At 36.1% G+C, this 16,113-nt stretch overlaps 1 protein-coding gene across 5 annotated transcripts in view; it reads left to right on the forward strand.

Annotated features, from left to right (window-relative positions):
• The window catches only part of LOC100649570 (Down syndrome cell adhesion molecule-like protein Dscam2), a 308,069-nt gene that overhangs the window by 143,298 nt on the left and 148,658 nt on the right, over positions 1–16,113 (forward strand). The gene's annotated exons all lie outside the window — the stretch shown is intronic.

Consider the following 16,113-nt stretch of genomic DNA (forward strand, 5'->3'; position numbering starts at 1 on the left):
AGGAGCTCGTTAAAGTGGTCGAAGCGACACTCCGTTCCGCTCTTCAGCCTTGTCGTCTGTCACGATGCACCGAGTCGTTGGTCGGTAAATTGGAAAGAGGCGACGACGAAAAAAAGCTCGATCTGCTCGGCGACGAGCGCACTCGTGGCATCTGATAAGGCACGGCTATTCAATTAGTGTCCCGTGAACCTGTGTGTCGATCGATAACGCCGTTATAAATACGCGTTGGAGGACGCAGGAAGGGAAGGAAGGAAATGGAAACAGTCAGAGATGTATATGGGAACCCGGTGAGATGGATTTTGAAGAAGCGGGGAATGCGATGATTGAAAAGGGGGATTTTCGAAATGACTTTTCTCTCGAGTCTCTGTGCGCTTGTAGATGGATGGGGATGAGAGTGGATTTCTCTCTTGTGAAAGCGGAATAAGGGTGTTAGGGAAAAATATAAATATTTGCTTGTTGTTCGTGGTTTACAGAAGGGTATATAATATATAAATAGCGTATAACAATACTAAGGTTTATAATATTTAAACGTTTAAATAAATCGCCCCCTCCTAATGCAAAGGAGCGACGTAGCTAAATACGATAATATTAGGTTGTCGAGAAAGTGTCTTTCTTTTAAAGACACATGTTTTACAACAACGCATCTTTATACAAACTCTGTCCAACGTTGTGATCTTTAGTTTGATAGAACAAAATGGATCATACGTAATTCGATAAAATAATATAAAACGGAAAATATTGTGCATCCATTATTTCCTTATAAAATGAAAGAAACTTCTAGGACGACCTAATATTAATAAATTAACGTTTTATTGAAAAGTTATAATAAGAATACAGTAAACATTTTGATAAAGGATATTAATACTAACGATTATGGTTATTAGCAATCTATTCTCGTTTTCCATTAGATTGTAACGCATGCAGTTGGTCACAAGTGTCTGATCTTTACTGCATTTTCTACTTAATTCTTAAAGTATACGTTCACATTGTACAATTTACTTTGTTGACGAATTATTACGAATGAATTTACGTTCGACTTGGTCCTTTACTGCCTCATCGTTTTTAATAATATATATTAAATATATAATATGATTAAATAATGAAATAATTTGTAGGAAACACATAATTATTTCAATATAATATCTAGCAAACATAAGGTATTTTGTATTGCTTTGGTCATTATATGTCCAATATTTTATTTAACTAATGATCAAGCCTGCTACAGAACAAATTAATAAAGTTGGATCAAAGAATAACATGCTGTATATTTATCAAACTAAAAAAAAAACTTTTAATTCATAAAGAAACACTATGTTTTATTAATGTCCAAGATTGTTTATTGTTGTGCATTTATGGAAAATTTGATGGCTCAAAATTACACACGATCTACACAAATGCATATATATATATAAAATGTCCAACATAGACTATTTGTTATAATTAGAACGTACATTTTTTATAAGCTTATATGAAATCCGCGAATGCAAAAATGTGAAAAATGCTTATAATGTGTACCCATATACGAAATTCTACCAAAAAACTCTATTTCGTCGATCACGTTTATAAAAGTATAACAATATAAAACAATTTTCTATCGAAATTCCATTTGCATAATATAACTACACATTTGCATATAATGTATACATTCAGTCGTAATAATAGAAATATTTCACAAGGATATAAAAATCCATGAAAATCCGCAGTCGAATCATCGCCAAAGAATTACGATATCCCCTCCACGACCTTTCGCCAAGCGTCAATTGTGATCGATTTTCAAGCTTAGTCGTGATTAGTCGGGCCCAGGTAACGAGTCGAGGACAGTTTCGTTTGCTCTGTGTCGCGTAACGATGTCTTAACTCGCGTTATTGGATTTCATAATGAGTCGCTGTCGGCGTTACAGCTTGTTTACGCGACGTTACGTGACTCGCGCCCTCACCCGAGGCTTATTGTGTTTGCATTTAGACAAGTTCGGCCGGCTAAACAACCGTGACCTTTCACGTTCGACCCTTTCTTTCTTCAGTTAATCGCGTTAAGCCGTACGGGGCTGGTCGTATCGCGAAACTTTCGATTAGTTACCGGTCTTCTCGATAGTGAAGTAAACGTGTTTTTCGTGATAATGGAGCAACTTTGGTGCGTTTCATCGTGGAGGTCGTGGAAAAACACCGAAGACTGCTATGGACCGATGTGGAAGGTCGGTGTTACGCCGCGCAACACATCTGCATTCCATCCCGCGCGGCGTGACAGCCAACGGTCTACGTGCCGTCCTTCGAACCCTCCACAGGCCTAAGGACCCACCATAAAGTCGAAATTCCAACTGCATTGTTCGCACACATGTTTTACGTCAATCTGTTTGCCAGAAAGGACTTTCTAATCCCAGATGTGTTTTCAGCTGGTTTTTTAGAAGGGTCCTTGGGTTTATTATGTGCTCTTAAGAATTACGAAGAAAGCGGAGATATACCTAACGAAATCTGAGTTTCCCTGTAAACCGTGTCGCCTAGGACCCAAGTTGGTAGGAGGTTTCTTCCTCCTCTCTTCCTTCCTAACATTGGCCCCAACCAATCGACATCGCGGATTATTGCCCTCACTTTACTAACTAAAAATGTAAGCAACGAATCCGCGTTCTTCGTTCAAAGGGCACACCCATACCAAGCTTTCCTCCGTATTCACATTAGAATAAGCTTCAGAGTTTGATCGTCTCTCACGGTGCCTAGAGTTCCTGCATTTCCAACAACTCTCACCGTTCCTGTATCTTTCTGAGTTCCTTCATCATTCATCAAGGTGCCTACACGGCCTAGAGTCTTCTAAGGCTCTCACTTATCCAGAACTCCGACAGTTCCTATAACTCTCAAGGGCCTAGAGCGCCTAAAGCTCTCCTTCTCTCATCCAAGACTAACCCTTCTCTCGTTATCTGTATCTTAATCAACGGCGTTACTACTTTGTGTGACTGTATAAAGTGTTGGAAATATACATTATTATAACTCTGACTCCCAGTGTTATACCGCATTAACCACCCCGATTATCCTAACCGAAATACGGGGATCGAACTATTCGTGGTGTCGATTATTCTAATCGTAACGGGAATTTACGACTCCCGTTGACGCGTATTCTAACGACCGCGTCTCCCCGCGATAGTACGAATAAACAGTCGGTAAAAGTTTCCTTTTGTTTTACGTTAAGTCAGAAGTTCTGTGGAGAAACGACCGATACAAGTACGTCTTTTTTTTCAAAATTGACACGAACATAGGGAATTACACGTAAGATTTCTTTCTACTTAAGACGACTTTGTAAAAGATTTTAGAGTTTTTCTGGGTGTAAGTAAGTCAGTTGAAAAATAGTTAACGCGTTGCTGTAATAAATTTATAAAAGTCAAACTTTTTAGACATTTTGTGAACCGTACCGGTGTTGTTGTACAACTCAAATGTGCAAAGAGTGTTAGGGGGAAGGTTTTCATTTCTTAATATTGAGATTTTATTCATTATATTTATTATCTTATTTATTATATGAGATTATGTTTCTTTTACATAAATTTATATCCCGTGAATATTGTAACGCGTTTGTTACTTTTTCGTTGTTACACGTTGTACGTAATATAAATGGAAAGTACAAACCATTCTGTATCGAATATTTTTTGTATAGTTTGTCATACGATTTGTTGTGTAGTTTCGATTCATGAACATGTGTTGGCGTCAAAGAGTCAACATCTGTGTTGCGAAAAATGTTTGAAAGTAAATATTTAATTAGCATGACATTTTATTAAATTTCATTGGAGAAAGTACAATGAAAAGTATATTTCTTCGCTTAATGAAAATTCTGGTCTTGATATCTGTCGTCTGTTATCGGTGCCTTGTCGCACCATCAAAACAAACGCTTCGTTCCCCGATTTCTTCTGCGTATCTCCGTACGTTTGTTGTCATTTTGCTCATACAGCTCTTACATATTTTTTTCGAGTATTTTGAAACGACAGATCAACTTCGCATTTTCTCATGCATACAGTTATTTACGAAATTATTGTTATAACTTATAGGAATTTCTTGTGAATACATATTATATTTTGCCTTATGCTCTTAATATGAATCTAATACGAGATTATTCTTGTAACTTGTAGGAATTTCTTGTGAATACATATTATATTTTGCCTTATGTTCTTGATATGAGTCTAATACAAAATTATTCTTATAATTTGCAGGAATTTCTTAAATACATATTATATTTTGCTTTATGTTCTTAATATGAGTTTTATACGACATTATTCTTATAACTCGTAAGTATTTCTTCATATTATATTTTGCCTTATGTTCTTAATATGAGTCTAATACAAAATTATTTTTATAATTTGTAGGAATTTCTTAAATACATATTATATTTTGCTTTATGTTCTTAATATGAGTTTTATACGACGTTATTCTTATAACTCGTAGGCATTTTTTCATATTATATTTTGCCTTATGTTCTTAATATGAGTCTAATACAAAATTATTCTTATAATTTGTAGGAATTTCTTAAATACATATTATATTTTGTTTTATGTTCTTAATATGAGTCTTACACGAAATTATTCTTATAACTTGTAGGCATTTCTTGTGAATACAAATTATATTTTGCCTTGTGTTCTTAATATGAGTTTTATACGACATTATTCTTATAACTCGTAGGCATTTCTTCATATTATATTTTGCCTTATGTTCTTAATATGAGTCTAATACAAAATTATTCTTATAATTTGTAGGAATTTCTTAAATACATATTATATTTTGTTTTATGTTCTTAATATGAGTCTTACACGAAATTATTCTTATAACTTGTAGGCATTTCTTGTGAATACAAATTATATTTTGCCTTGTGTTCTTAATATGAATCTTATATGAAATCATTCTTATAACTTGTAGGCATTTCTTGTGAATACAAATTATATTTTGCCTTGTGTTCTTAATATGAGTCTTATATGAAATCGTTCTTATAACTTATAGGAATTTCTTGTGAATACAAATCATATTTTGCCTTGTGTTCTTAATATGAGTCTTGTACGAAACACTTAAAAGTTTCATTAGCACTGTACGTAAGTGGACTATCGTGATTACATTGGTAAAATTTGACATAAATTTGAAAATGTACATAGAAGATTCAAGATGTTTAGTGTAGGTGATTCTTCAAAGAGATCATGAAAGTATTTATAAACAATCTATATATATATATTATGTATCTAAATAAAATAATTTATAAACAATCAACTATTCAGTATATTGGTACGCCTTAATGTTTATTGGAACTACTTTTAATACTCATTATATGTTTAACATAATTGTCCAGACTATACATATATTACATTTTTACCAACTATATATTTGGAATAAATCTGTTGTAACTTTTATATATTATACATTTTCAGATTGGTTATCAATGTTAACAATGTAACCAGGACAGTCGTGTCTCATCGTGATACTAACAAAATTTCAAATTTCGTGTTTCATATGATACACATAAAACAAACATACAAATTTCTTATGATAAATGTTCAAATATTTTCACCAGTTTAATTGGCTATTCCTACAGCGTACTAATTTTCTACTAAATATACATTCGCAATAAATCCTTCCTAACTTCTACTTACATTTCCAAATCGTTTCCAAATTTAATTGACATAGTCAAGAGTCACGTCTCGTAACAATACTATTATAATATTACAATAAAAATTTCAAGATGTTTTATATAACGCACACGATATATGCATACAAGTTTCCTACGGTCAAGCGTTTGAATACTTTCATTCGTCAGCCACTGTATGCAAAGTTGAAAATTCCTCTAAAACGAGACATGAAACGAAACATCAGAACGCGTCGACGCATCCCATAAAAAAGAAAAAAAAAGAAAAAAATGAAAGAAAGAGAAAGGGATCGTTCGAACGAGCGAAAGGAAGGAAAAGGTCGGCACGTGACCGGTTTTGACCTATTATTCGCGCGCAACCAACTGCGAGACCCTTTTCTCGTTATTCCTGAGCGCGGCGGCGTATCGACGCGCCCGCCGAGCGAACTTTCTTTGGTATTCAACAGGTGAGAGAACGCAGAGACGTTCGGATAAGCGATTTAGACGTATCGCGGTGGCGGACAAAAGCGAGGCCGAGTTTCTGCGATCGATCGATCGCGGCGAAGACTCGGCCCGTGGGGGACTTGTTAAAGTGCCAACGAATTCAATATCGTAATTTTCTGGCAAAGTAGATTTTCCACCGATTAAACCCGATCCTGTTCCGCCCCTCGCCCTTCCCTTTGCCCGCTTACCCGCAAAATCCTTTCGATATTCGCCGTAATAATGGTTTCCATTACCGGAGGGTATCCTTAAGCGAAAGCCGCCGCGAAATGCATCGAGACATGTAATTTTCAGGATACGACGAGAATTCTTTATCGTGTGGGTGAAGAAGTATTTACGTAAAGGAGTATCGAACGTGTCGAGGAAATTAAGGTACTGTAGGATTCTTTTATTTATTTAGAATGGATTAAACAACAAACGGTGGTTATTTAACGTGAACTAAATACAATGATGTGCTATAACTAAGACAACTAAATAGCTAATTTACAACTCTCGTCACCACGGTTCCAACGCTCTCTTTTACGCGGACCACCAACCTCCTCGACAACATTAACGACATTCTCTCACAAAGCTGACCACACTCTCTGACTTCTCAACTCACCACTGATTATTAATTCGTCTTTCTCCCTTAATCTTTTCGCTTCGAAAGTACTGCCACTGAACGGAAACACGCGCCAGAAATACACACAGCATGCGTGGTTGCTGTATATACGTTTCCCTAAGTCTTAAATAACAGCAATTCTTGTACGAACCGTATATGAAATATCGTTTCACTGTCGATGGATTTAATAGATTTTTTAGCATGGAATAGTATATATTGCGTGAAACGTTTTGATGTTGTTTCAACAATGAGTAACTTCAAGAAGCGATTAATCCGATATGTCAATAAAATCAACAGAAGATGTTCTGCCGATAACGAAAAAATATATTATTGACTACAGATAGCACTTGTATATGCATCATTTGGATGTCGGATATATGGGGTGCCGGATCCAGGAGTCGTCGCGTGATCGTATATGCGTGCTCGTACCCACAGGTCATCTCGCGGGTGCCGCCTATAAGCGGCGCTCGAAGGGAAAGGGTTAAGCATCTCTTTGTCTTTACTCATAGCCCTGCCACTTACGCGTTTCGCAACCGTCCGCGGCCATGGTCATATAGGGCTTTTTTCCGCGCAACTATTCGACTGAAGGACCGACGACACATTGATGGGCCGCTTGGTCCATTGAAGTTTCCAGGCACTTTTGGCCTGTCGGCACTTAGACTTTTTCGCAACATTGTTTATGGTTCACCCGATATTTCTTAGACAATCTATCTACGATGTAACAGTACTGTGTTTCTTGTGATTTAGCGTAACATAGGCAGGTGCATATGAAATGCTTTTTCAAACGAAACTTCGTGTATGTGGATTTTCAAAAATATCAGATATTTGATGAAGCTGATCTTTACCCGATTACTCCATGTATCTTAATAGAAAATTAAATAATCTCAGTGTATATACATTTTCGGTGATTAATTACATAGATTATTTCTAGATAGCTGCAATTATATAGATTTATAAGAATTATCAAAATCCAGGAATTCTTGGAACTGATTGTAATAATTAATGTGTTATGAAAAATGATCTAAGAGCAGAAACGGCGATGTCTTTAACATTGATGCTATCAAATGCAGTAGTTCGTCCGCTTTCGTTGCATTGCATAAGAGATCTTTTAAATCTTTCGAAGATTCAAGTTAAAATTCCAATTGAGGGAGTACGCAAATGTTTATCATCGATTAGCGAATACTCGAACGATCGTGATCAATCGTCGACAATTATAAAAGTGGAAAATTCAGACGTAATTCGTATTGCTTGGAAAGAGATATGAAACGGGTTCCATTTGATTGAAGTTTCCAATTTAATAACATCACGATACCAGGCTGCAAAAAGCTTGAAATCCCAAATCGTACGAATTTCTCGCTACGAAAGTCTATCAAGCGACTAACGAACCTCTGAAAAGTCCGAAAGTCGCCGAAAGAACGTCGTCAAACCGTCTCTAACGTGATCAAACCAAGCTATCCATCGACGTTCCCTTTCAACCACTCGACTCGAACCACTGCCACGAGACTGGCAGAAAGATACGGAAGAAAAAGGGAAAAGAAACAGCCCCTGAAAGGCTCCCTTTCTCGTGACGAATCGAATATCAACGAAAAAATCTCCCTTTTCCATGCAGTTCGTTGTAACGAACGTATAGCCATTCGCCGTATAGGCGAGTTACGCTCGCGATGCTCTCGACGCGTGTATATCGTAAAAACCACCGACGACGACGACGGCCAGAGAAAATCGTGTCGTCGTCGTCGGTGTTTCCCGTGCCCGGTTCCTGGCTTCTTTTCACCGATGCAAAAAGCTTTGAAAAACGAAAGGGAGAAACGGCAGAAGAAACGAAAGCGAGAGAGACGCCAGAGTAAAAGCATCAAACGTCGGCGCAAAGTGACAACCCCCGGCGGGGCAGGAGAGGTTGAAAAAACCTTTTTTCCCTCGGTCGCATGATCGAACGAAATCTGTCGAGGCTCTGCATGCGTGTCTATGGTTACTCACCGCGGTGGGCGCGTTTCAGGCGAATAATGCATTCATGCGATACTGAAACGGTTGATCCCGGTTGTAGCAACGTTCCAACGTCGTCGACGTCGTCGTCGAGACCTTTAATAATTTTTTTTTCTGCCCTATCCATCTTCCTCTCGTATTTTCTCTGTACGCTACGTGCTATCGTTTCAACGTAACTACCGTTTCCTGGTTTACGTGGAATATTTTTCTTCTTCCCTTTCCCGTTTTGTGTGTGTTTTCGAGATGTGTCTCTCTGTAGGAAGATAGCGAGCGAACGAGGAAAGGGTGGTTTAATGGTTACGCAGAGTACAGGCAGCGGCTCTCGAATCGAGGGATTGAATGGGACTTAGCGCGATTCTATGGGAGTTCTTTGGTTATTCGTTCTGTATACGGTTGATTTTGCGAGTGTGAAATTGAGCCGGGCAAACGTCGATTTTTTGTTTGGCCATTTACATGTTAATTTGACGATTATTGTATATATGTGAGAGGGGACCTTTTTCTGTGAAATTATTTTTCAGTTTGTGAATAGGTAATTGCTCAAGTCTTTGGTACAATTTGTATGTAATGATTGGTAATTTGTATGTAACGATGGAAATTTTATTTGTAGGATTTTTTTTTATTTATTTGCACTGTATTAAAAATTACGTTTAAGAGTTGGTATCGCGCTTTGTAGCTAAAATCTTCGTTCGATACTTGGGACAGAGTTTTGGGAGACATAGTAACACGTCAGGAGTTAGTTTTGTATCGCAACTAAAAATTTCGCTACTGTAATACTAATCGCACGAATAGTTATAACTATATCAATGTAACGAATTCAGTGTATGACTAACAGGAACGTGAAGTATTTCATAAAATAAACAATTTGTAAATGAAATTCGCGATAAATCAATATAATAGAAACAAGAGAAAAAACAATCCATTTTAATAATTCTCATGCACCAAATATCTTTTACGACTGGCACTCATAAAAGCTCGTACAATGAAACGTCAATTTTTCCGATATATCTTTTCAGTGCACGAACGATACGACAACGATGCAACAACGATACATTTCTTTACAACAAATGAACGAAAGTTCTAAAACTCGACAGTGATCCATTGGCTCGGTATATCGATCAAACCAATTTGTATTCGCAGCTACATGCAACGTAAATTGCAAAGCTAACCGAACTCGAGAGGATGTTGTAACGGGAACTCTTTCTCCATGAAATTGTCCTCCATGAAAATGCTTCGTTGTTATTGCATTTAAATTGCAAAAAATCGTAACGCTGCGGTTTGAGGTCGAATAAGCAACGATCCTGATGATTCCTCGTCCTCGAATTTCCGTGTTAATCACGTCAAAAGCTGCCGAAATGTGAAATAAAAGATTTTTTGCTAAAAAAAATATTATTGACTCCGATAAGCGCTGAAAAGTATGAAATAATTTTTATTTTATTTGTATCTTACCTACGCACATATGCAACAACGGTTAGATTACCCACTTAGTTACTAAACAACATACTAATTATATTGCAACCTTCTCGAGAAGCGGCGAAAAATTACAATTATTGCTAATAAATGGTCTAATTCCATTTCTAATTGTATAACATTAGTAATTGTAATGATTGCATCTCAAGTTAGTAACAAGCTTACTGTATGTGTAATACCGTTATCCTGTACAGTATTAATATATTGAGCATAATTTGTACATCAAATGATAAATGGAAGAAGTGAAAATTATAAATTTTTTTAACGATTATAATATGTAGAATATATATCGCTTTATTCTTGAGTAGAGAATTGAGTTTTATGTAATAATTTTTCGTAAGGAAATATTTTTTGTACAATATTCTCTGTATTTTTCTTTTTCTTCTTTTATTCTTCAACGTCGCGACAACACGGTCATTAACCACGGTTTTACTTATATCTGGATCTCGTTCCACGTGTATGTTGATTTGATAAATGTTCCATACCCTAACCGTATTCTAACCATATTCTATATTCTCAGCAGACTATAAAAAGTAACTATCCTAACCGCAAACATTGAAGATTGTCAATTTTTCTCCGTCACAAGCTTCCTAGCAAAATATTCTCGAAAATTTTCATCTCGGGACAATTTCCAACTATCTACTTCCTATCAAACGGTTGAGCTTAAATTCTTTTCGCCGGCGCTATTCTCATATCGCATGATACGTTGCGATCGCAGGGGTCGATTTCCCTGAAAAGCTTGGAAAGGAACCGTGTCGCATCATAAATCATCCTTTTTGGGCTTACTTTAGTCAAGCTGGTCGCTATTCGGCTGTGCAAGAAAAAGAGACCCTAAGAGACCTTAACAGTAAATTCTTGTGCACGCACCATAAACCAGGAAAAAATACGATCGACAGGGGAGAGAACCGAGACGATATTTGTCGTTGGTCGCTAAGTCACCCACTGGCAACAACTATCAGAGTATTTCGTTTTTGTGAACTTAGTTCGTGTCGAGTACCTTTTTAGGTTATTTCAGGGGCTAGCTGTTTAGTTATCTTTTATTATTTTGTTCGAAGTTTAGGTTTTAGATTAACAGAAACGTTTAATAGAGCGTAATATATAAAATGATCTGTTTGGAATTTATTTTATAAAGTGTATAAGTATATATGTGTATAAGTGTGAACGATTGTAGGATTAAGTAGAATAATTTCTTTTATTAAACAATCTCTCGTAGTTTCCTAAAGATTGAATTTTTATTTCATTACCAGGCTCTGGTTGAAAATTGTAGACATTTCAGCATATGCGTATTTTTAATTGGAAAAAATAGTTGTAAATAAATATACATCGAATGTTGCACTAATAAGTTAACTCATAAAACACAGTGATGTGATAGAAAGTGTCAAGTAATATAAGAAACTACACATCCAATGGCAATGATAAAATTAAGTATCAGAACAAATATCTTTTTCTTAGTATTTATAATACAACCAAAAATCATAAGAATTAATGTGAAAATTTCATGCAATTTCATTAAAAAAGGGAAAAACAATTCATGTAATCATAAGAGGAACCATCGTTAATAACCTGGATTATAATGATAAAATTAAATTTGCGTGTAGAACGGAAAATCACGATAATTAAAAGCAAGATAAAAGAACGTGCCATTAAGAAACCAGCAAATTTACGTAACACGTGACCGTGAAGTACGTACGCACAATTACGCACCTCTTAACAAACAACGTTATTCTTCTCGTTATTCATTAACCTCTTAAAGATGCAAGAAAGGAAAGAAACAAGAGAAAAGTTACAATACGCGGGAAGCAAGTCAGCTGAAGCCACTATTCATTCTCTGCATATTTCCTGCCCCATTTTTGTTTGTATTTCGCGGTGATCGTGGACCAGAAACGGACGTCCGTGTCGTGAAAAATGACCGTCGTCACGCTTCCGGACACCAGTACAACCGCACCATCCCTACTGAACTATTCCCGTGCTTTTCTGTCCGGTCAACGAAATGTGCTTCTAAAGCCAACCACCCATCCTACAACCCCCGTAAACCCCTACGCGACCATAACCCGGACGTCGTCGTCGTTCCGTTGGGACCAACCAGCTACGGCAGCGTGCGTGGCCTTTTTGAAGTTATACCGCGGTGCAGAGTACGTGAGACTCTGGATACTTGGAGTTTTAGTCTGCTGTACGAAAAAGAAATCGAGGAACTAGGAGTTTGGTGGTACGCGTATTTTTTCACGGATGATGGAAGACGAGTAGAGAGGATGGATAGGGGAGAAAGACAAAGTTGAAGGATAGGGAATAGTATTCTTGACTGTAATTTTCTTTTCCTGTTTTTTGATCACTCTGAAAATGTGAAAAATTAATTAATTATTTAATAAGAAGTAATCGTAGTAACGTACTTAGATTAGGACTTGAATAGAGGATGTTTGATCGTGACATTTATTAAATGTTATTGCTTGTTGTAGAACCGTCGAGTATATTTAAAATAATAAATCAGTATACAGGCTATATTCGCTGAGTCGCTCGTACAATGTATAAGTCGTAAAATAGGATCGCTAATGACACGTTAATTAACGTTGCTAACTCATTGATAACTGATCGACAACTGACTGTAATTCATTTCCTTGCGATCGCATCCGCTTATTTATACTGATCGGAGGAGAGTCGGAAAATTCAAATTCGTCTTTGATCGGCGATATTGTTTTGCACGGAGTTTGTTTATCGTTACGTTTTGTGCGTCAAGACGGTGTGAATGTCTCGAGGCAAAATAACAACATGAGTCGCTCTCGATTCGCATCGTCCTCTGACTCATGTGCCGATATAATAATTATTGGTAGCGTGAGTTAGTAGTAAGCAATTAATATTACGATCATGTTCTGGTAATTTAATTCCTGTGTTGGGGAATGACGAAGGATGATAAGAATAAGGGTGGATAAGTAAAGAATGGAGAATTGTGAGATAGAAAGTAGTATGTTGGAATTTGATAAATGAGTATAAAATAGTAAAAAAATGGGATTAAAAAGATGAATCAAAGGATAGAGGATATTGTTAATGTTTGTTTTCTGATGTTTTATCGAAAGATCTTGAGAAAGCGAAGAATTGATTATCAAAAAGTGAATGCAATATAATCTTGAAGGAACGAAGGGGTAGTTGAAACACTTTGCAAAGTAGTTTCACATTTGATTTCAATTTTGTCTATACTTTGATAGTGGGAATATCCTAGACAGAAAGGAAAAGTTCTTTATATGTCGATATAAAGAATCTCTTCCTCTCTTTCATTTATAACATCTAACTATACCTACTTTAGACCTCTTGCATAAGAAAAAAGAAAAGAAAGAGAAGAGAATTTGAATACGATGATTTATTCCAAAGTTGATAGGGAGATGAATCGCCTTGAAATTTAAAATTCAATTTATACACAGGGGATGAAATATTTCTTTTATCGTATATTACCATTTACTATATATCACAATATCTTCGACCCTTGAATATTAAATAAAAGCTTTATACGAAGAATAAAAAGAGTATAATGTAAATGGAATGCTACAATTACTGTTATCCCTTAGAGTTAGAATAGAATAAAATGTGAATGGTAAAAAATAAAAAAACGTCGTGTAATTCTTTCTATTTCCAACGTTCGCTGTTACATTCGTTCTATATATATACACGCACACACGTTTTCGACTCTCTGGACAGCATGAAATATTAAGATAAATGTATTACGCTCGTCGAAGAGCGTCCTGAAAAATAGCGTGTCACTCTTCAGAAATAAATGAATATCTTAACCACGCCATCATCAATCTTATCGCTTATCGACCGGTTTATACGTGTACCCACGTTCAGCCTAATACGTTTCAATTCCAACGTTGGACATTCCAGGAATCTCGAACAGAAATTCCTTCACTTATACATCATGTTACTTTTCAGAGCACGTCTTTATAGAATTTTATAGAATTAACAGATGTAGAATACGTTTAATAGCTTCATCGAATTCTGACACTGGTAAGAATTATTTATTAATTGTAACAGGAAATATATTACGAAATATATATAATTAACTGTAACAGGAAATATATTACGATGAGGTGAATATTTTTAAAAATATTTTTAGGAAGGATTATACGAAGGATTGGAAATCTTAGAATTTTCTCAAATACTCTCGTTGCTACGTGAATACTAATTCTATGTAGAATGATCAAATGATTCTACTTTGTTAAGAAAAATGAAGGCAAAAGGTAGTTTTACTTTTTAAAAAACGATATAACAGGATATCGAATTTATTAAGATTTAGATTCCAATTATCGATTACTAACGTTGATTCTCGAGTCTAGGTGCTGCCATTACTATTTATGCCATGTTTCTTCGATAAACAAAATTATGGAAATGAATTATTTATTTTCTGACAGTCGAACGTTAATTATATACCTCGGCAGAAAAATTGTGAAACTTATAAAAAAGTAGAGAATTGATATTACTTGCAACGATTAATTAAAAAAATCTGATAAAAATCATATTTATATCCGACACGCGATTTCATTCGATTTATTCAGCGCACGCTCATTTATTTTGTTCAAAATTGGGCGTTAGTCATATATTTCGACAATGAAATAGTGGAACTGATAAAAAGATGAAGCGGATCTTTCGGTTCCTATCTCTTATATGTATATCTCACGTATCAATATTATTCCAATTTTACCATTTTCTTTTATAATAGTTCATTAAACAAATCTAGCAAAAATCACATTTATTTTCGACACCTGCTTTCGTTCCATTTATACAGCACACCTCATAATCCTCACCAACGATGCCCATTCACCGGCATTTCACGTCCAATAACCCAACCAAATTCCCGAAAACATTGCGCGTTATCCTTCACCATGAACAACCACAATACACCACTGCACCATAAAGCGAATAATTTTGTACGGCCACCATGGTCAGGCCGGTACGGTTTGACGATGGCCGTTTCTGTCGCGTTATTAAACTTTACTCTCGCCGCGGTTTTCGACGTGATCATTTAACACGCGCGTAGTACGAGCGTGCGCCATTTAACTGAAATTTTACGCCACGGGGACACTCTATCGCTTGGACAGTCGTTACACTGCCTGCATGCTCGTGGAATCGCGCTAATTGATTAATGGTCAACAGATGCGTATGCCGCATGCTAATTCGCCCTCTGATTCTCCAGGTCGTCTCCGTCGTTAAAGCTCTCGCAAAACTCGTCCAAAACTAATCCCGTAAAATGACGTGAAATTAGGATGACGGAGATAAAAGATTCGCAAATGTTCGATCCTCTTCGACACTCCTTTTAGCGAAATTTTGACAGATTTTCGAATTACGTCAATACGAATGACTGCAATACAAACCTAACTCGTGATACGTAATATTGAGTTGGCAACTAAGTGGTTGCGGATTTTGTCATTAGGTGGTAATAATAAAATCCGCAATCACTTAGTTGCCAACCCAATAGAACGAGCGAGAGTGACGATAAAATATTTGCAAGTGCAATTTACTTCTTAAATTTTTAACGACATTTTGAGAAATTTCTCGCTACAGCACGAGCTTTGAATCGTATCAACACGAATGAACTTAAAGTATAGAAATATAATTTTCGATTTAGAATAATACAAAAGAGAGGTTGACGATAACAAATCTGCAACTGCGATTTGCGTTTAAATGTGATAACGATTTTTCAGTAAAACGTTACTTTATGAATCTTTAAGTCTTATCAATACGAATGATCTTTAAGATCAGGACGTTCCAATAACTACAATTTAATCGATCGAATCGTTATTTACACTGTATAGTGGGAAAAAAAGCAAGAGGAACAATAAAGGACTCGTAATTTTCTAGTTTTTTAACGAAGCTCTGTTCTGTTCTAAGTACGTTAACGAAGTTTTAACAAATCAAGTCTATTACAGCCCGTAAGTTGTATTGGTATAAACGATTTTATAAGATAGGCTGGCAAAATATCGTTTGCTAAACCTATGAATTCT

Source organism: Bombus terrestris, chromosome 3 (genome assembly GCF_910591885.1).
Source record: "Bombus terrestris chromosome 3, iyBomTerr1.2, whole genome shotgun sequence".
NCBI lineage: Eukaryota > Metazoa > Arthropoda > Insecta > Hymenoptera > Apidae > Bombus > Bombus terrestris.